Source organism: Chelonia mydas, chromosome 11 (assembly GCF_015237465.2).
Source record: "Chelonia mydas isolate rCheMyd1 chromosome 11, rCheMyd1.pri.v2, whole genome shotgun sequence".
NCBI lineage: Eukaryota > Metazoa > Chordata > Testudines > Cheloniidae > Chelonia > Chelonia mydas.
In genome coordinates, this window is record NC_051251.2 from 12,044,899 (window position 1) to 12,065,498 (window position 20,600).

Below are 20,600 nucleotides of genomic sequence, written 5' to 3' on the forward strand. Positions count from 1 at the left end.
TGATTATATGATGTTTAAGATAGTGTGAAGCCAGCTCCCTGCATTATGAAACATTATTATATGTAATAGAAATGAATTCAAAGACTGGCTGACATTAATTTTATGATCCTGATTCCCCAGAGATCTCTGGCCATTTCATGTCATTATGGCAGTGCAAAGCAGTCCTAGAATGGGTGGATTTGGCCACTTAAAAGCTCTTCCTGACTAGGAGAAGAGTTGGATGACAGAGAGCTGCTAAAACGGTTCCTATGCCATGCTTTTTCCCATCAGCGTAGTGAGGAAAGGTAGTCTAGTGGATAGGGCACTGGTTTTGCATTCAGAACACCGACAGGTTCAATTCGCAGCTTAGCTACAGAGTTCCTGTGTGACCCTGGGCAAGTCACTTAGTCTGCCCTGTTCCTTATCTGTAAAATGGGGATAAATATATCCATTGTTCCCTATCCATTTTGGGATAAATATATTAAAGACTGTGAGCGTCTCTGATACTACCTACAGTGGTGAGGGTCATGAGTGTCTATATCTGGGTGAGGCTACCCAGCTTAAATAAGGGAGAAAGAATCAGGCTCTGTTTATGTAGGATACTTTTGAATGGGCTTAATTCTCTGCAGTGGGTGCCCTGAGAAATCTTGCAGCTGGTGCTTTGGAACCCCCTGTAGGAAGGTAGACTTGCAGAGTATACTAACTAGGGCATGGAGCATCTTGCAATGAATCTATGCTGCAGAAAACTAGCACAAGAACTAGAGGTCACCCAGTGAAATCAGTAGGCAGCAGATTTAAAACAAACATAAGGAAGTTCTTCTTCTCACAATGCACAGTAAACCTGTGAAACCCATTGCTATGGGATGCTGTGAAGGCCAAAAGTATAAAAGGGTTGAAAAAAGAATTAGATAAGTTCATGGAGGATAGGTCTATCAATGACTATTAGCCAAGATGGTCAGGGATGCAACCCCATGCTCCAGGTGTCCCTAAACTTCCAACTGCCACAAGCATCTGGCACTGGCCATTGTCAGAGACAAGATACTGGGTTAGATGGACCATTGGTCTGACCCAGTAAGGCCGTTCTTATGTTCTCATAAATCTTGCACACTGGGTATGTCTATACGTTGAACTGGGGGTGTGAATCCCAGCTTGAGGAGATATACTCACACTAGCTCTCAATTAGCTAGCACGGGGATGGGCTAACAGTCGCGAGTATATGCTTAGGGTCTCAGACAGATACGTACTTGGGGCAGCTATCCCCTCCGTCAGCTCACGCTGCTGTGGCTACATTCTGTTTTTAGCATGCTAACTGAATGAGATCTAGCAGAAGTATATGTCCTAGAGGTGGGGCTCTCACCCTCAGCTTGAAGTGTAGGCATACCCACTGTTTCAGCAGGCCAGGACAACAGCTCTTGTCCTTTAGCTCTAAAGATACAGTCCTTTTCCACTTGAGATAGAGCAGCATTTCTGTTTTGGATTTTGAGTGGACCAACAACTTGATATACACATGCAAAACACTTCTGGCTCTGTCTAGGTTTTTCAGAACCATTTTTCTAACATTTCCAAATGGCACGTAAAGTAGACTCAAAATGAAGGTAAATTGATTTTACTCTGATTGTATTTTCGCATTGTCTGAGTGGTGCAATGGTCCTGAGGTTTCCCAGTGCTGCTGTCCACCCCCTCCTTACCTTGGATGGGTCTGTGTTCATGGGATTGGCTGTAGCAGGAGACGGATGGAGGCCTGAACTCCGCCCATGGCAAGTAAGGCTTTATGAGATTAGTGAATGGAAGACACAATCACAATGCTGAGCATTATAGGGTAAAGTTTCAACCAGGGTGGAGCCCAGCTTCTGTTGCATTGTTGCAGCTCAAAATGGATTTGGAGGGAATTTGGACTAGCAAGTGCTAGCTACCTGATCTGCACCCACAATCAGGCAATAAGAGGTGCAAATAGTCCATTTTTGAGTCTCTTTTAAATTACTGTTCCAAGAATGCAGATGCCAAGTAGGTGGGGGCAAACTGCATCTGCAAAAGGGAGGCCACCCTTAGAAAATTTAGCCCTTCATACTGTGCATGGTAGTAAAGGACACCTGTTTTTCAAAGGGCCTCCTGATTAGCATGGTAGATAAAGAACAATTCTTAAGTGAAAGCTATTGTTCTGCTATTAGCTGCTGCTATTGTTTCCTCATAGTGCTAAAGTTTAATATGAATGTGTTTATTAGCAGCTCATAAAGCCACCTAATCTTGCCGAGTAGAATGAGTGCACATCTTTGATGGATTATTCCCCCCCTTAGGAATGAAAACAATAACGTATTTAAGAAGTCCCCTGAGAGAAAGAGGAGGACACGACTAGGATGCCTTCTGGTGTTTCTTGTTGATCTGTAAGTAAGGTCAGATCTTTCTGCTGGCTGGTAGCATACCCACCCATCTGTGAAGAGACTTATTCTTAGGAAACCTAGCTATCTATATTTATATTGTTGTTCTTGGAACTAAAATAGGTATTTCACTTACAAGACCTGTTTCCGAAACTGATGGATGCAAATTATAGTGGCCCTGTCCATATTTAGCATTATGTAGGCGTGACAGTTATAGTATTCACATTTCACAGTGCTGACTGAATATAGCAAAGGGCTATAGTCCTATCAAACAGGAGGAAGGATGGACCAGAAGGCGTGAAATCTGGGTTGTATTCCTAACTCTACCATAGACTTTCTGTGTGATTTTGGACAAGTAACTGGGATATATTTTAAACCATCTGGAGGCCCAGCCTCCCTCCCTGTGCGCACAAAATTTGAAACCATAAAATGAACTGTAGGTGCAAAACTGGGTGCTATCCATCTGCCTAATCCGCACCTACCATCAGGTGTGCATAGATTACAAGGCCAGAAGGGACCACTCTGATCATTTAGTCCAACCTCCGGTATAACACAGGCAGAGAAATTCCCGCAAATAATTCCTTTCAAATTGGAACATATCTTTTTTTTTTAAGAATCCAATCTTGATTTAAAAGTTGCCAGTGATGGAGAATTCACCATTACCCTTGGTAAGTTGTTCCAATGGTCAATTACCCTCACTTTTAAAAATCTACACCTTATTTTCAGTTTGAATTTCTCTAGCTTCAACCTCCAGTCACTGGATCTTGTTATACCTTTGTTAGATTGAAGAGCCAATTAGCAAATATTTGTTCCCCATGTAGGTACTAACAGACTGTGAACAAGATACCCCTTAACCTTTGCTTTATTAAATTAAACAGATTGAACTCTGAGGTACAGATAGGTTGTCTGCGAGCACAGATTTCCAGATGTAAATTGCACACAAAAAAGAAGAGGACCCCAATTTGAAAATTGACCCTTAGTGTTTTTGTGCCTTAGCTTTCGGTGATAATACCTCACTGAAATATAGTGGGAATTAGTCCCTAATCTAACATCCATTGAAGTCACTGGAATGTCTCCCTTTGACGTTGATGGACATTGAATCATACCCTTAGTTTATATTTGTAAACTGCTTTGAGATCTTCACATGAAAGGTGCACAGAAGTGCAAAGTATTGCTGGTATTTTTCCATTCAAAAGCAACATAGTGTTTTTTTTTTTGCTATTTCAGTGACCTGAAAGCCAGCCAAACAAAGCTTCAGTCTTCAATCAGTCTATCTTTCTGTCTCTTACAGGGACACTGCCACTAATCTTAGGCTCAAAATATAGATTTTGGAAGGGAATTAAAAAATAAAATATTGCAAGACTTAATGGGCCAGCTAGTGATCTCCTGAGTGTCATTAAATAGTAGGTTTCAGAGTAGCAGCCGTGTTAGTCTGTATCCACAAAAAGAAAAGGAGGACTTGTGGCACCTTAGAGACTAACAAATTTATTTGAGCATAAGCTTTCGTGAGCTACAGCTCACTTCATTGGATGTACCTTACACCATGGCTCATCTCAGTAAAGTCAGTGACGTTCCTTGTGTGGAGTGAGGTATGGCAGTGTGAGAAAGGTTATCCCAATCTGGCCCTAGATGAATAGAAATGTAAAGGTTTTTTAAAATTAAATATTAATCAAAACAATTAAATAGCCTTGCAGTGTTGTGAATCAATCAAATCAGCACTGATCTAATGCAGTGACTCACAACCTTTTCTGTAACATTGACCCCATATTACAACAGAAGAAAGTTTTGGGACCCCCATTGCTCATCTAGCCATAAAGAAAGGGTGGAGGGTTGCAACTCACACTGTCCCTCTTCACAACCCCAAGCTTTGAAAACCAGTTTCATGACTGGCCAGGCTACGGTGTGAAAGTTCTGTTTGTTTCTCCCTGATGACAGTGCACTGTCTTTTAATCAGCAGTCAGCAGAAGATGATGGCCAGCAGTCATACTGCACCGTCTTCTGCCGAGCACCCAGGAGATGACGATGGCTAGTGGTCATACTGCACAGTCTGCTGCCAGCAAGATGTATAAAGATAGATGAAGTGGCTCAAAACAAGAAATAGACCAGATTTGTTTTGTATTCATTTTCTCCTCCCTCCCTCCGTGAAATCAACGGCCTGCTAAACCCAGTTTTGAGTTCTATCCTTGAGGTTTTGAGTTCTATCCTTGAGGGGGCCATTCAGTTTCTCGCAAAGCCACCCCCTTTGTTGATTTTAATTCCCTGCAAGCCAACCCTGTAAGCCATGTTGTCAGTCGCCCCTCCCTCCGTCAGGGCTATGGCAGACAATCGTTCCGCACCTTTTTTCTGTGCAGATGCCATACCACGGCAAGCATGGAGCCCGCTCAATTCACTTTGGCAATTAGGAGCACATTAAACACCACATGCATTATCCAGCAGTATATGCAGCACCAGAACCTGGCAAAGCGAAACCGGGCGAGTAGGCGATGTCAGCGTTGTGATGAGAGTGATGAGGACATGGACACAGACTTCTCTCAAAGCACAGGCCCTGGCAATGTGGGCATCATGGTGCTAATGGGGCAGATTCATGCGGTGGAACGCCGATTCTGGGCTAGGGAAACAAACACAGACTGGTGGGACCACATAGTGTTGCAGGTCTGGGACAATTCCCAGTGGCTGCGAAACTTTCGCATGCGTAAGGGCACTTTCATGGAACTTTGTGACTTGCTTTCCCCTGCCCTGAGGCGCAAGAATACCAAGATGAGAGCAGCCCTCACAGTTGAGAAGCGAGTGGCAATAGCCCTGTGGAAGCTTGCAACGCCAGACAGCTACCGGTCAGTCGGGAATCAATTTGGAGTGGGCAAATCTATTGTGGGGGCTGCTGTGATGCAAGTAGCCAACGCAATCAAAGATCTGATATCCAGGGTAGTCACCCTGGGAAATGTGCAGGTCATAGTGGATGGCTTTGCTGCAATGGGATTCCCTAACTTTGGTGGGGCCATAGACGGAACCCATATCCCTATCTTGGCACCGGAGCACCAAGCTGGCGAGTACATAAACCGCAAGGGGTACTTTTCAATGGTGCTGCAAGCACTGGTGGATCACAAGGGACATTTTACTAACATCAACGTATGATGGCCGGGAAAAGTACATGCCCTCGCATCTTCAGGAACTCTGGTCTGTTTCAAAAGCTGCAGGAAGGGACTTTATTCCCAGACCAGAAAATAACTGTTGGGGATGTTGAAATGCCTATAGTTATCCTTGGAGACCCAGCCTACCCCTTAATGCCATGGCTCATGAAGCCATACACAGGCAACCTGGACAGTAATCAGGAGCTATTCAACTACAGGCTGAGCAAGTGCAGAATGGTGGTAGAATGCGCATTTGGACATTTAAAAGCACGCTGGCGCAGTTTACTGGCTCGGTTAGAACTCAGCGAAACCAATATTCCCACTGTTATTACTGCTTGCTGTGCGCTCCACAATATCTGTGAGAGTAAGGGGGAGACGTTTATGGCGGGGTGGGAGGTTGAGGCAAATCGCCTGGCTGCTGGTTACGCACAGCCAGATACCAGGGTGGTTAGAAGAGCACAGGAGGGTGCGGTGCGCATCAGAGAAGCTTTGAAAACCAGTTTCATGACTGGTCAGGGTACAGTGTGAAAGTTCTGTTTGTTTCTCCTTGATGAAACCCCCCCGCCCCTTGCTTCACTCTACTTCCCTGTAAGCTAACCACCCTCCCCTCCTCCCTTCGATCACCTCTTGCAGAGGCAATAAAGTCATTGTTGCTTCACATTCATGCATTCTTTATTAACTCATCACACAAATAGGGGGATAACTACCAAGGTAGCCCAGGAGGGGTGGTGGAGGAGAGAAGGACAAGGCCACACAGCACTTTAAAAGTTTAAAACTTTAAAACTTATTGAATGCCAGCCTTCTGTTGCTTGTGCAATCCTCTGGGGTGGAGTGGCTGGGTGGCCAGAGGCCCCCCCACCACGTTCTTGGGCGTCTGGGTGAGGAGGCTATGGAACTTGGGGAGGAGGGCGGTTGGTTACACAGGGGCTGTAGCGGCGGTCTGTGCTCCTGCTGCCTTTCCTGCAGCTCAACCATACGCTGGAGCGTATTAGTTTGATCCTCCAGCAGTCTCAGCATTGAATCCTGCCTCCTCTCATCACACTGCCGCCACCTTTCAGCTTCAGCCCTCTCTTCAGCCCGCCACTTACTCTCTTCAGCCCGCCTCCTATCCTCCCGGTCATTTTGTGCTTTCCTGCACTCTGACATTGTCTGCCTCCACGCATTCGTCTGTGCTCTGTCAGTGTGGGAGGACAGCATGAGCTCAGAGAACATTTCATCGCGAGTGCGTTTTTTTCGCCTTCTAAATTTCGCTAGCCTCGGGGAAGGAGAAGATCCTGTGATCCTTGAAACACATGCAGCTGGTGGAGAAAAAAAAAGGGACAGTGGTATTTAAAAAGACACATTTTATAGACCAATGGGTACACTCTTTCACGGTAAACCTTGCTGTTAACATTACATACATAGCACATGTGCTTTCGTTATAAGGTCGCATTTTGCCTCTCCCCACCGCGTGGCTAACCCCTCCCCTCTCCCCGTGGCGAACAGTGGGGAAGATTTCTGTTCAGCCACAGGCAAACAGCCCAGCAGGAATGGGCACCTCTGAATGTCCCCTTAAGAAAAGCACCCTATTTCAACCAGGTGACCATGAACGATATCACTCTCCTGAGGATAACACAGAGAGATAAAGAACGGATGTTATTTGAACACCAGCAAACATACACTGCAATGCTTTGTTCTACAATGATTCCCAAGTATGTGCTACTGGCCTGGAGTGGTAAAGTGTCCTACCATGGAATAAGGCTGCCCTCTCCAGAAACCTTTTGCAAAGGTTTTGGGAGTACATCCAGGAGAGCCGTGAATGCCAGGACAAATTAATCATTAAACATGCTTGCTTTTAAACCATGTACAGTATTTTAAAAGTACACTCACCAGAGGTCCCTTCTCCGCCTGGCGGGTCCGGGAGGCAGCCTTGGGTGGGTTCGGCGGGTACTGGCTCCAGGTCCAGGGTGAGAAACAGTTCCTGGCTGTCGGGAAAACCGGTTTCTCTGCTGGCTTGTTGTGAGCTATCTACAACCTCATCATCATCATCTTCCTCATCCCCAAAACCTGCTTTCGTGTTGCCTCCATCTCCATTGAAGGAGTCAAACAACACGGCTGGGGTAGTGGTGGCTGAACCCCCTAAAATGGCATGCAGCTCATCATAGAAGCGGCATATTTTGGGCTCTGACCCGGAGCGGCCGTTCGCCTCTCTGGTTTTCTGGTAGGCTTGCCTCAGCTCCTTAAGTTTCATGCGGCACTGCTTCGGGTCCCTGTTATGGCCTCTGTCCTTCATGCCCTGGGAGATTTTGACAAATGTTTTGGCATTTCGAAAACTGGAACATAGTTCTGATAGCACGGATTCCTCTCTCCATACACCAATCAGATCCCGTACCTCCCATTTCGGTCCATGCTGGAGCTCTTTTGCGATTCTGGGACTCCATCGTGGTCACCTCTGCTGATGAGCTCTGCATGGTCACCTGCAGCTTGCCACGCTGGCCAAACAGGAAATGAGATTAAAAAGTTCGCGGGCCTTTTCCTGTCTACCGGGCCAGTGCATCTGAGTTGAGAGTGCTGTCCAGAGCGGTCACAATGGAGCACTCTGGGATAGCTCCCAGAGGCCAATACCGTCTAATTGTGTCCACAGTACCCCAAATTCGACCCAGCAAGGCCGATTTCAGCGCTAATCCCCTTTTCAGGGGTGGAGTAAGGAAATCGATTTTAAGAGCCCTTTAAGTCGGAAAAAAAGGGCTTCGTCGTGTGGACGGGTGCAGGGTTAAATTGATTTAACGCTGCTAAATTCGACCTCAACTCCTAGTGTAGACCGGGGCCATGTTACAATTAGCACCAGGATAAGCTTAATTAGAAAGAGAGACCTGCCTGCGTGAGCTGAAGTTTTTATGCAATTGTAGCAATACCCTGAGGAAGGATTACATGAGGGGAGCAGTTTAAATTACTTGGAGATTTAAAGATTAGTTTTTTAACAATCATTGCAAGAGAATTCAAGGAAAAAAACTTTCTGAAAAAGACGAAGTTAATTAAAAGATTGGATTTGGAGGCAGCAGGTGAATCAGATTTAAAATAAGAAGGGCCAGAACTCCCCTAGTCTTTCTTAGATGTGAATCACTGGCCTGTTCAGAAGCAACTTTAAAGCTGCAGCCAGTTCAGAGCTACATTATATGTATCCAAAGATCATAGGCTAGACTTGCGTGAAGTTGATCAAACCCCCCAGAAATAAACAGTTTGGGGCAGAGAGTATTTTGAGAGAATAATTTTCACCATGTCAGAGAGGTTTCATTCCCCTGATCCAGACAAAGAGCTATTGTGATGGGCAGCCTGTATTATTCACACTAGTGAGGACTTTTCTGTTCAGCTTATTTGAGATTTTGGACTTTGTGTAACTGATCACACTATAATGGAAACCAGACATAGATTCATAGATATTAAGGTCAGAAGGGACCACCATGATCATCTAGTCTGACCTCCTGCACAACGCAGGCCACAGAATCTCACCCACCCACTCCTGCGATAAACCTCTCACCTATGTCTGAGCTATTGAAGTCCTCAAATCATGGTTTAAAGACTTCAAGTAGCAGAGAATCCTCCAGCAAGTGACATGAGAACCTATGTAATCCGTTCCATCCTCTCTCTATCCTGTGCAGAATTGTGCCCCACAGTATATGTCTTCTCAGCTCGTCTACCATGTTAAAACTAGATGACTAGACACACCACTGCTGATTAGATACATTTGGGCCATAGCCTGCAAGGTGCTGAGCATTCCTTTAATCTGATGAAGTTAAGTGGGAGTTGATAGCACTTAGCACCTCAAGGATGCACTTAGCATCCTCTAGGGTCTGGCCTGTAAATTAAGGCTCCTTGGAACAGGGATCTGTCATGTTTTATTTATCTGTGAAGCACCAATGACCCCAATGGTGCTGAGTAAATAATAACATACTGTCAGGAACAGCCCATCACAGGCTGGAGTAGGTGACCTAATTCTCTTACCCATCACTCATCTTTGATACTTTGTGACCAAATGTACAAAATCTGATATCTCAGCTGTGCTGTACAGCAAAGTGCTTAGAGCTGTAATGAGATCTAGGCCACTCATCCCAGGAAACTCACCTTCAGCAGCACATAGCAAAGAGGCACAGGCCCTGGGTGGTTTCTGTGCTCTGGGATTTGGTAGTTCCATCATTTTTCATTAAAAGTTTGAATATAAACTAGTTTACCTAAATGGTGACTTGCAAACACTGCAGAGGAAAGAGTTGTAGGATGATGTGTCAAATGCCCCAAATAGCAAGGGGATGAGGGAGATTCAGCATCTCAATGATTTCAAAATCTATTTTCACTTTCTCTCTGGCCCAATATCTAGGCTCCCAAATGCACCCTGATCCATATGTTGCACTACATGTGTCATGCTGGAGATGTCACTTTATCAAAGCAAGAGTTCAATCCTGCTCTCAGTGAAGTCCGTGGTGGCTTTGCCATTAACTTCAGTGGCAGCAGAACCATCCACACTGTTGAGTTTTAAAAAAAATGCAAGCCCAGCTCTTCTGTCCCGTATGTATGCTAATTCCAACCTGCAGTGAATTCTCATGGTCACTATTGTACATATAGTGCAGAGAACACCAGCATAACCCCTTCCTCTGAAGCATGTGGCCACTGCTGGGGACTAAGTGAATCATTCATCTGTTCCACTATGGTGGTTCTGTGCTCTTATGCATGTTGAAGAGACCATGCCACCAGGTGAGAGCCAGGAAGTCTTGCTGTCTAAACCTGGAATCAAGGAAATAAAGATAAAACCTGAAGTCTGTTATGTGCTGAATACCCTCCTTGCCCCTGCTGTTCTGCACTTAGGGATAATCAGCGCACAACTCTAAAGTTATGGATTTATTTCAGAGAATGAAGAAGTTTTCTCTCTTTTAACACAGCCTGAGTGATACCATTTTATAGGGCTCATTTCTATACCAGTCTCTTTAGAGTAAAAGGTCAAGTGCTGTTTTTCCCACATAAAATAAGCTTTCGGTGATTCAAGCTTTCGGTGAGCCTTCTGGGAGGTGCTACTAATATGCTATTCTTATTGTTGTTCTATATTCTACTGATGACGTTCATGGTCATAATGCAGGAAACAAGATCCTGTAGAAGTGGCCATGTCTCGTTGTCTCTCTCTATATTCTGTGCCTATTTATTCAGTTTGTCAGAGAACATAGTTTATTTTAACCTCAGTGTGGGGGAAGGATTTCAGTCTAAAATTCCCTGCACTTTAAAATGGCAATATGTTTTCAATTAAATACGTTGGGTTAGTAGCATATGTTATATTTCTAAAACATCTTTAAATCAGCTTCCTTAAGCACACACACATGCGCACATGCATGAGTGTGCGCAAACACAGACACACTCAGAGGCCCAGATTGTTGACTACAGACAAGGAATAAACACAACAGCTCAGGAAGGGAGTTGCACTGAAAAATGGCCTTTGCACTCCCCCAAATTTTGGACAGGCCTGATCCCAGTCCCGGTCCCTGGTGTAGCTCAGACAATCAGTTACATTGGCCTCTTGGAGCTGTTGGAAGCTAACTCAGCAGCTGTGGTCTACAGGGAAGCCCCTTCTTTCCTAGCCATGCCCCCTATGTCAGCAGTGAGGTGATGGTATAGGAACTTCTACACCAGGACTACACCACCAGAGGATCCCTCTACACTAGAGTGACCTTCCTGTGACTAGCTACCAAGATCTATAGCCTGCGAGGTGCAGAGCAGCTGCACCAGACTGGAGGATCCAGGCCATTCATTCCCAGGCTCCCAAATTCTCTCTTCTTCTTTGTGTGATTTGAACATCTGTGAACTTGACATTCTTTGAAAGTCAAAATACACATCAAGCCAAAGGAGGGCAAAGTGTGGCCAAATACAGAATGTAGAATTCTTCAGGGTAGCCAATACCACTCTAATCTTTAGACTGGGGATGTGACCCATGGAAAGTAGTGGTTCTAGCAAGTGATGATCCCAGCAAATGGCCATTACAGGCAGAATTTTATGTTCTGAGGCCCAGAGTATGACCTGCTGTACTTTCAAATCCTGTGGGATTCTTTATCCATACATATGTATAATATCCATATGTGATTATTGTTGTAAAAAGGATCATATCTGCCCATTCCCCAGTCACCATTACAGATGAATCCAAGAAGTGCAGATGAATGTCAAAATGAAAATATCTTTACAATTTCCCCCCCAAACCTCTTAAAATGAGGTTCATTGTGAGAGATCAGGCTCTTATTCCATCTCAGCCAGAGTTCATAGATTCCGGGGCAGTTCATAGATTCCGGGGCCAGAAGGGACCATAGTGATCATCTAGTCTGACCTCCTGTATAACACAAGCCATAGAACTCCCCAAAATAATTCCTAGAGCACATCTCTTTTAGAAAAACATCCAATCTTGATTTAAAAATTGTCAGTGATGGAGAATCTACCATGACCCTTGGTAAGGTGTTCCAATGGTTAACTACCCTCACTGTTAAAAATGTATGCCTTATTTCCAGTCTGAATTTAGCTTAGATCACCATGTTCTCTAATGTATATTTTTAACTCTAGATTTGTGCTTGTGAGATTTTTCTTATATGAGGCTGAATACATAGAAAACTTTAATTCCAGTGTAAAATAGGCAATAGCGTGAGAATATTACTATATATGATGGCTTCAAACCCAGTTGTTGAGCTATGAAACATTTTAGCCCTAGAATCCTGGAAGTCTCTCAACCCAGGGAGTTTCAATTTGCAGTCCTCTGTTATGAAAGGGTCCAAGTGAAATGTCTAGGGAAGTCAACCCCTACTGAGCCTTTTGCAGTTGTTTTATAGCTTCTTCTCTTTTTATTTAATGTTCATCGCTAACAAAAACAAACAAAAAAGGACTTTTTCTTTCAGTTCACTTTTCTAGTCAAATCATCCCTTATATCACCTGAAAGCATCCCACTCCCAAACATGATACTATAGAGGGCAGAATTGACAGATCCTGAACTGGGAGCTTCCCTGCTAAACTCTACCAATGAAATTACTGATGACCTTTGCAGATATCATGGCTTTTATGTTTCAATTCAGTTTGAACCTTGAGGATCTGATTTTTCTTTACTTTGTGGCAGCAAACACCAGCAGGGAATTCTTGTAGGCAGCCCGTCTGGCAAGCTGGAGCATTAGGTCAGTGGCCAACCACCCCTTTAGGTAGCTAACTATGCAAAAAATAAATGCTTTTAACTTTCCAAGTAACTATATAAATGGTTTTGTAGATATGTTACTGGGAACCCTAATACTTCAAAGTCAAACATTGCTGTGTTATATTGCTAATAATATCCCCTTGTCAAACTCAATAAACATGAAGACATGGAAAACTACCTTATTTAGAATGAGGAGACCTACCGGTGTGTAAATCCATACTATTGCAGTGCCTTTCATTATGCATGGGTAATATTTTTGGTGTACTGAAAAGCCTTTTCGATTAGATTGTGCCAAGCCTTTGCATAGCAGGATGCAAGGAACTTTCCACTACTACTCTCACAGCCCTGCACAAGAATTGCGCATATTCACATTACCGGTCCTAGGGGAATGTTGCCTACAGACCATTTAATTCTAAACTATCTGATCAGATTTTACATCTGGCAGTTCAGCTACAACCGGGATATGGAATCCTACAGAAGAAGATTGAGAAGTAGTGAAGTAACTCTAGGGCTGCTCCCCAATTCCTGTGACTACAGGATATGGATCACGTGGGATATGCCTTCCTGATCCCTGCTCAGTGCTCTGGAAATAGGCAAGAAGCTGTCCAAGGTCCCTGTCAATAATAACTAGGGGAAAGTAACTTCCAAAAAATCAAAATGTGGGCCTGGGTTCTACCTGGCCTTTATGTGGGTGCACAGTGGGAGGGGAAGGAGTAAGGGGCTTCCCCCTTTCCTTGGGCAGCATATATAAAGGCCAAGGGTATTTCCAATCTCTGAGCTTTAAGGAGCACAAGGCCAGTTACCATCCTATTCCCCTGGAATATATACCACCCCAAAGGGGGTGGGAAAGAAGGGGGAATGCGCCCCAGTGTGTGACTCAATACTTCCTATTACTACAGGCTACATGCAATTTGTTCAATCTAGCCCTTGATTAGCACTTCAACCCTGTTCCATAGATGGATGACCAGGTGACTTGTCTGACTTAAATGTCCAAACCAGGGGAAAATCCTTTGGTTGGTTTCAGTAGACATGTGACTGTTTCCTGTGCTGTGAGATTTTTAATAGCTGATTCCTCTTAGTGCTTGAATCTTCTCGGAGATGCTCCATAGTGCAGTATATTTTAGTGCTAAGAAAATGCCTGTTGAATCAGAGAACAATTACTTCAATTGATCTCAGCCTGGCCGCACTCCCAAGGCATTCAGTATTTCTGGCAACAAGATTCTTTCAGGACTGTAGTTTTTTAATAAAAGATCTTGCTTTTAAGCTGTCAGTGTTTTTCTTTTACAGGAAGGAGGTGGTGCACAGAAAGGAAATGTAATGGCTGTGTATAGGAAAAGTTTACTTTCTTTGGCTTTGAAAGTTGACATCATGCTAGCCTTGGGAACTTTCCACCTTCCATTGGGAGTCTCAGGTTTTGTCTAGGTATCATGTCATCTGTCCGAATTTATTTTGGATTCAAGAGAAATGATTAAAAGGAACTGAAAATTAGACTTTGAAACAATTGGAGACCTGACGGTGTACAAGTGTAAGGCCTGTCTATCACCTTTCAGCTAAGAAGGTTTGGCTTCTTTCTTTCCCATCTGTCAATTCCCCGGGCCCACAGCTTCTTAAAGTTAAAATGCCAGTTCTTCTGATATGAGAGTGCTACTTATCTGATGTTATAGACACATCGTACTAACAACTCTAGGCTAAGATATTGGTAAACTTTCTAGACAACACCACCATCTGAAAATTAAAGCTGGAAATGCCTTTTAAAAGAAAGATTGAGGGAATCCTGATGAGATCTCCATACCCCAGAGAATTATACAGACCTCAGTCAGATGCTCCATAAATTGAATCTTTTCTAATTATTATAAACTAATCTCTGTCTATTATCATCCATAGACTTTCTGTCCTTGGATCCTTTCTATAGCTTGTCACCATTTAGAGAATAATCCCTAAGTGACTGGTTGGCCCATTTCCCCATTTTTCCAGGTCTCTTTGGATCCAGTCTCCCTCTTCCTGGGTATTAGCAGGTCCTCTGTATACCCCAATTCAGGAAAGCATCCCTATTCAGGAACTATAATTAAGTGCTTTCTGGAATCTAAGCATAAATTTGTAGACTTTGCTGGGTATTTCCCCTAGCAGCTCATTGGTGCAGAAAACTGTTTCCAAACCATCTTACCAAACTAGGACCTCAGCCATAACCACCAATCTGCTATTCAATTAGTTGGTCAGACAACTTCCTATGCCACCTCCTGGCTCAAATAGCAAGTCTGAGCAAATCAGAGAGGCTGGACATCTCCTCCAATTAGGAGCTTTGTGGGCAGTGCCTCTGGTGAGCTAGGGTCCATCAGCCCCATAATCCCTGCTGTCACTAGCAAGCTGCCAAGTGATCGCTGTGGTCTGAGGACTGCTTGGGCCTCATGGACCTGGATTCAAGATCTGTGATCCTTCACACAATGGTGGTTTGGTTGCCCTAAGCTCTACTAGTGTGATGAAGTTGGAGAGACTGGGATGTGGAACAGTCTAAACTATGCTGGTGAACAGCACATTGACGACTGAGTGGCTGGCAGGCAGTAGCAGTAAATTTGGGTTCAGCACAGAGTCATAGCGCTAAGGTAGAGGGATGACACATAATATTTGCTAGACCCTGCTGTATTCTGTAAAGAAGACTAGGTCCCACACTGATTTCTTGTCCTTACCTGGATATGTAACCATTTATTCCTGTTCTCTTTTGTGACTGATTCAGTATTCCACCATCACTACCCTACTTGCCATTTGATCCATTAGTCTTTTATGTGGCACTGCCCCTAAAGCCACCTAGAAGTCCAAGTAAATTCTTCACTTTTGCCTGCCTTTACTGTTACTCCCTAAAGGAAATTACTAAAGTTTGTCTACCATGCCTCCCTTTTGTAAATCTGTATTCCTTAGCTCATCTCTACCTATTCAAGTTATTTCCCATTTGATCCTGTTCCAACTCAAAAACCTTTCCCAGTACGGAAGTCAAACTTAGTATGTCTGAAATTTCCTGTTTCCTTAAAAACCATGAGCCTGTGAAATTTCATTCAGTCCATCATCCCTGAGATTCTGACTGGCTGGGCTATCCTAGAGCTCTGTTTTGTTATAGTTGTTCTCCTTCTTATTTATTTATTTTTTTAACATGTTCAGATGTCACCTCGCATTTCATTAATTTTTCATTTTTGGCCCCCAGGAAACTTCTCTTAATTTTTAGCACATTTTACTCATTTTCCCCACAGACCTTTGAGTCAAATAAATCATTTAGTTTCCTAGCAATATCCGCCTCATCTGTCATCAAGAGATAACATTACTAAAACAATGAACAATAGATTTTAAAAAATGGACATCTGCAACTGCCAGATTTTTTTTGTCTCTACATTAAGATACTAATTCTATGCGCATGTGTGTATTTCTCTTGCATCTTGCTATTTTCCTTCCTGCCCCCCTCTCTCCATTAAAGGAGCTTGCACCGGGCTGACTTACTTTCCTGGCTGAGAAGAACTGGATGTAGAGCCCTCCAGATCTTGTCTTTGGTGCTCCTGGGTCAACCAGAGGGTTTACTTGAGAACAATGTATAGGAGAACCATAATTTAAAGGGAAACATAATGCAGTTTGTATTGCTTTACTGGGATACATGTGAACAGACATGAACAGGGATTGTGCCTCTTCAGGTGTGTGGACAGTGCTTATAATAGCATGGGGGCTGACTTAATACAAATAATAAACAATAACAATAATGAATTATACCAACTATAAAAGAAGGAACTGATGGAGATGGTGTCCTTGTTTCTTACTGTCTTGAATCACATGTTGCCATTTGTACTGTGCAAAGTGGCAGTAAATCTCTAGCATTTTGATTTGGTAGCACCTTCTACTCATTTTGCACAAGTGTAAATTAAGGTGTAGGGCCTGTGACTCTGATCACATATATTCTTGTGTAAATCTGCAGTAACTCCTTTAGACATTCATTGATATAAAATTGGTGTAAGGCAGTGGAGAAAGCCCAAAGGCTTCCATAGGTCTTCCCTTTTGGATAATCAGGGAAGCAGCTGGTAAACCTGAGAATGCTATATGTTAATGTGTGAAATTCACAAGGCGATTGGGTGAGATTAGAATGCTGAAGACCAAATTCTGCTCCCTCTTACACAGGAACAAACACAGGGATCTTAATGGAGTTTTTTCCGATTTACACCTGTGTAATTGAGAGCAGAATCTAGTCCAGAATCACTAATTTATATGACCAACTTCTGTGTTATTAGCAGTACTGTAAAGAGATAGAGGCACTGTATTTTCTAGTACTATACTGCCAGACATTATACTTCAGGTTTAACTTTCCTTTACATCTCATTTGCCAGTTTTCTCTGTGCATCAATTTAAGTAATCCTGGAGGGCTGTCATAGGTGGCCTATGGAGGTGGCATTTGGACCTGAGCCTGGATTAGGCTTAAAGATAGAGTTTTGAGTTCAAGTGCAAGATCCCACCAAAATTAAACTTTGGATACAGGTTCTGTGATATTGAACTTTTTAAAAACTATTTTCATGAATTTTTTGGCCCTATATTGAACAAATTTCACAGGGTCAGATGATCCCCGGCAGAAAATTATTTTTTAAAAATCATTTCAAATGTGCAGTGCATTACTTTCAAGAAATGGGGAAAAAAATCAGTTCTCTGTTCAATATGCATCTTAATTGAATCTCAGTTGATGATCTTTAATAATTGAAAATTAACTTACAGTTGTTTGGCAGGTGAGTGATATCTGTAATAGGTTAGTAGACCCGAACAAAAAAATCTTGTAAGTTATTCAGAATTTATATCAAGAGATTTCATACAATAGAATGAAAATATCCTGCCCATCTCAAATAGTTGTCAAATTGAATCTTGCTGAATGGTATCGTAGAAAACCCTTATGGTTGTGCTGCCCCAGTGATGTATAAAATTCTTTCTTGTTATGAAAAAACAACGAGGAATCCTTGTGGCACCTTAGAGACTAACAAATTTATTTGGGCATAAGCTTTCATGGGCTAAAACCCTCTTCATCGGATGCATGGAGTGGAAAATACAGTAGAGAGGTATAAATACACAGCATATGAAAAGATGGGAGTTGCCTTACCAAGATGGGGGTGGGTCAGTGCTAAGAAGCTAATTCAATTAAGGTGGAAGTGGGCTATTCTAAACAGTTGAAAAGAAGAGAGGAAAAATCACTTTTGTAGTGCTAATGAGTTCAATGTAATCAAGATGGCCCATTTCACACAGCAACAAGAAGGTGTGAGTATTAGCAGGGGGAAAATTAGTTTTTGTAGTGACCAATCACTACATTATGTCAGGTTTCAGAGTAGCAGCCCTGTTAGTCTGTATCCGCAAAAAGAAAAGGAGTACTTGTGACACCTTAGTCTCTAAGGTGCCACAAGTACTCCTTTTCTTTTTACTACATTATGTGTTATGGTTATCAAAGCAAATATTCTCAGGAGCATGCACCTAACAGGACAAAATAAGGATTGGCCTTTACAAAGTGTCTGCTGCAGCCCTAATTCAGAGGCGTACAATATGGAAGTCAGTGGATGCCTTTTGCAGGGCATTCAGTACCTGTTGGATATGATAAGGAAAAAGAAGATTCAACAAAACATTGGTTTGGAAAAAAAAAATTCTTGCTCTGTGATGATTTTGTAAGTTCAGTCTTGGGTTCCTGGTAGCTCCTCCTCCTCCCCCTTTTTTAAGGCAGGATCCAAAAAGTGTGTAATTGTTGCATGGTCTGGAATATATTAGAATGGTTCTGTAGGTGGGCATAGGCTAAGGATTCAGGAGACCTGTGTTCTGATGCCAGCTTTGCCAATGGCTTGCTGCATGATGTTATCCTGAATCTGTTTCCCCATCCCCAGTGAGGATAATGATACTTATCTTTATAAATGTAACTGAATTGCTCAGAAAGTAGGAACAGAGAAAGGGATTCATAAGAATGGCCATACTGGGTCAGACCAAAGGTCCATCTAGCCCAGTATCCTGTCTACCGACAGTGGCCAATGCCAGGTGCTTCAAAGGGAATGAACAGAACAGGTAATCACCAAGTGATCCATCACCTGTCACCCATTCCCAGCTTCTGGCAAACAGAGGCTAGGGACCCCATCCCTACCCATCCTGGCTAATAACCATTCATGGACCTATCTTCCTTGAATTTATCTTGTTCTTTTTTTAACCCTGCTATAGACTTTGTCTTCACAATATCCTCTGGCAAAGAGTTCAATAGGTTGGCTGTGCATTGCATGAAGAAATACTTCCTTTTGTTTGTTTTAAACCTGCTGCCTATTAATTTCATTTGGTGACCCCTAGTTCCTGTGTTATGAGAAGGAGTAGGTAGCACCTCCTTATTTACTTTCTCCACACCACTCATGATTTTATAGACCTCTATTATATCGCCCTTTAGTCGTCGCTTTTTCAAGCTGAAAAGTCCCAGTCTTATTAATCTCTCCTCATATGGAAGCTATTTTATACCCCTAATCATTTTTGTTGCCCTTTTCTGTACCTTTTCCAATTCCAATATATCTTTTTTGAGATGGGGCGGCACGCAGTATTCAAGATGTGGGCGTACCATGGATTTATACTGAGGTAATATGATATTTTCTGTCTTATTATCTATCCCTTTCCTAATGATTCCCAACATTCTGTTACCTATTTTGACTGCCACTGCACACTGAGTGAATGTTTTCAGTCTTCAGCTGCATGAGGTGATGGGATGAATAGGAGAGGCATGTGAAGAGAAGGACTGTCTCTTCTCCTTCCCATCTATCAACATTGCCTTTCCCGCCCCCAACATCCCCATACATATAACAGTGTTGGAATCAGTCCCTGCTTTTGCTGCTGCCCTCCAAGAAGTTCAGAGAAACTTGCAAGCACAGTTTGGTATTTGATCATTTTCTCTGCTGCTCCAGAGGTATCAGTGAAACTGAACAGATACTGTACTTGTCAATATTGTACTGCTGCTTCCAGCACTTGTCAGACAAAGCATCCAATTCACTCCTAAAAAGTGGGTGAGTGTATATTTCAGGCCTTGACAACAAATTCCTGTGTGCTTCTTGGTGTTTGAGCTATGACTCAGTGTATCATACTTCTCTAAATTTCACTTTTCTAAACTTCTCAGGGCTGGGAATATGTCTCCCTATGTGGGTTTTAAGCATGTGCTTAAATTCTGTTCACTTCAGTGACTGATTTAAGCACATGCATGAGGCTGAGCACATGCTTAAGCACCTTGCTGAGTACACATGTTTTCCTGAATTGGGGCCATGGTTTGAAAAGCGCTGCTCCTATTGTCTATAAATAAATAACAGTAATTGCAAGGTTTGTGGCATGAAGTCAGGGGAAAGTTTGTAACCAGTCACTCCAGTACAGAATGAAGTGTTCTCCTAGATTTTATATCTTCTTAGCATATATTTTTATGATTGTGCCCAAAAAAATGATTATATTTTACAAAATAAAAACTTTTTCATTGCATATAAACCTTCGACTATGGGAACAGTATAGTATCAAGACCTCTCTCTATTCCATAACTGTGTTATTAAAACACAGTAAATTTGCCTGTTTCAGCTGGGCTTGCTAGCCAGCCCAGCAGGATACAAAAGAGAATGGCTTATTCCAATATGCTTGCCATGAGCATTTTAATTTGTATCTAGTTGTAAGGGGACTGTTGCCCCCTTACTAACATTCAGTGGGGGTGTTTTAGTTGCTAGCTCCCAGTACTAAAAGGGGGAAGGGTCGATGGGGAATCAGGACCCTGAGACTGACAGCCCCCAGATACAATGGGGAGAGGCCAATGCTCCAGGTCAACCTGAATGACAGGGTGGGCAGGCTAATCAGGGAGTCAGGAGGCCAGGGAGGTCCCGTCCTCTGTGTGAGCTGGATTTGCCTGGGTCAGACAGAGTGGGGCCAAGCTAAGGAGAAAGCAGGGGC

At 43.1% G+C, this 20,600-nt stretch overlaps 1 protein-coding gene and 1 long non-coding RNA gene across 7 annotated transcripts in view; both read left to right on the forward strand.

Moving 5' to 3' along the window:
* KALRN (kalirin RhoGEF kinase) overlaps positions 1-20,600 on the forward strand; it is a 746,508-nt gene that overhangs the window by 173,111 nt on the left and 552,797 nt on the right. The gene's annotated exons all lie outside the window — the stretch shown is intronic.
* Positions 5,358-20,599, forward strand: LOC122462493. Its single transcript, XR_006285052.1, has 3 exons — positions 5,358-5,532; positions 19,403-19,406; positions 20,590-20,599. It is a non-coding gene; the product is annotated as an uncharacterized LOC122462493 (long non-coding RNA).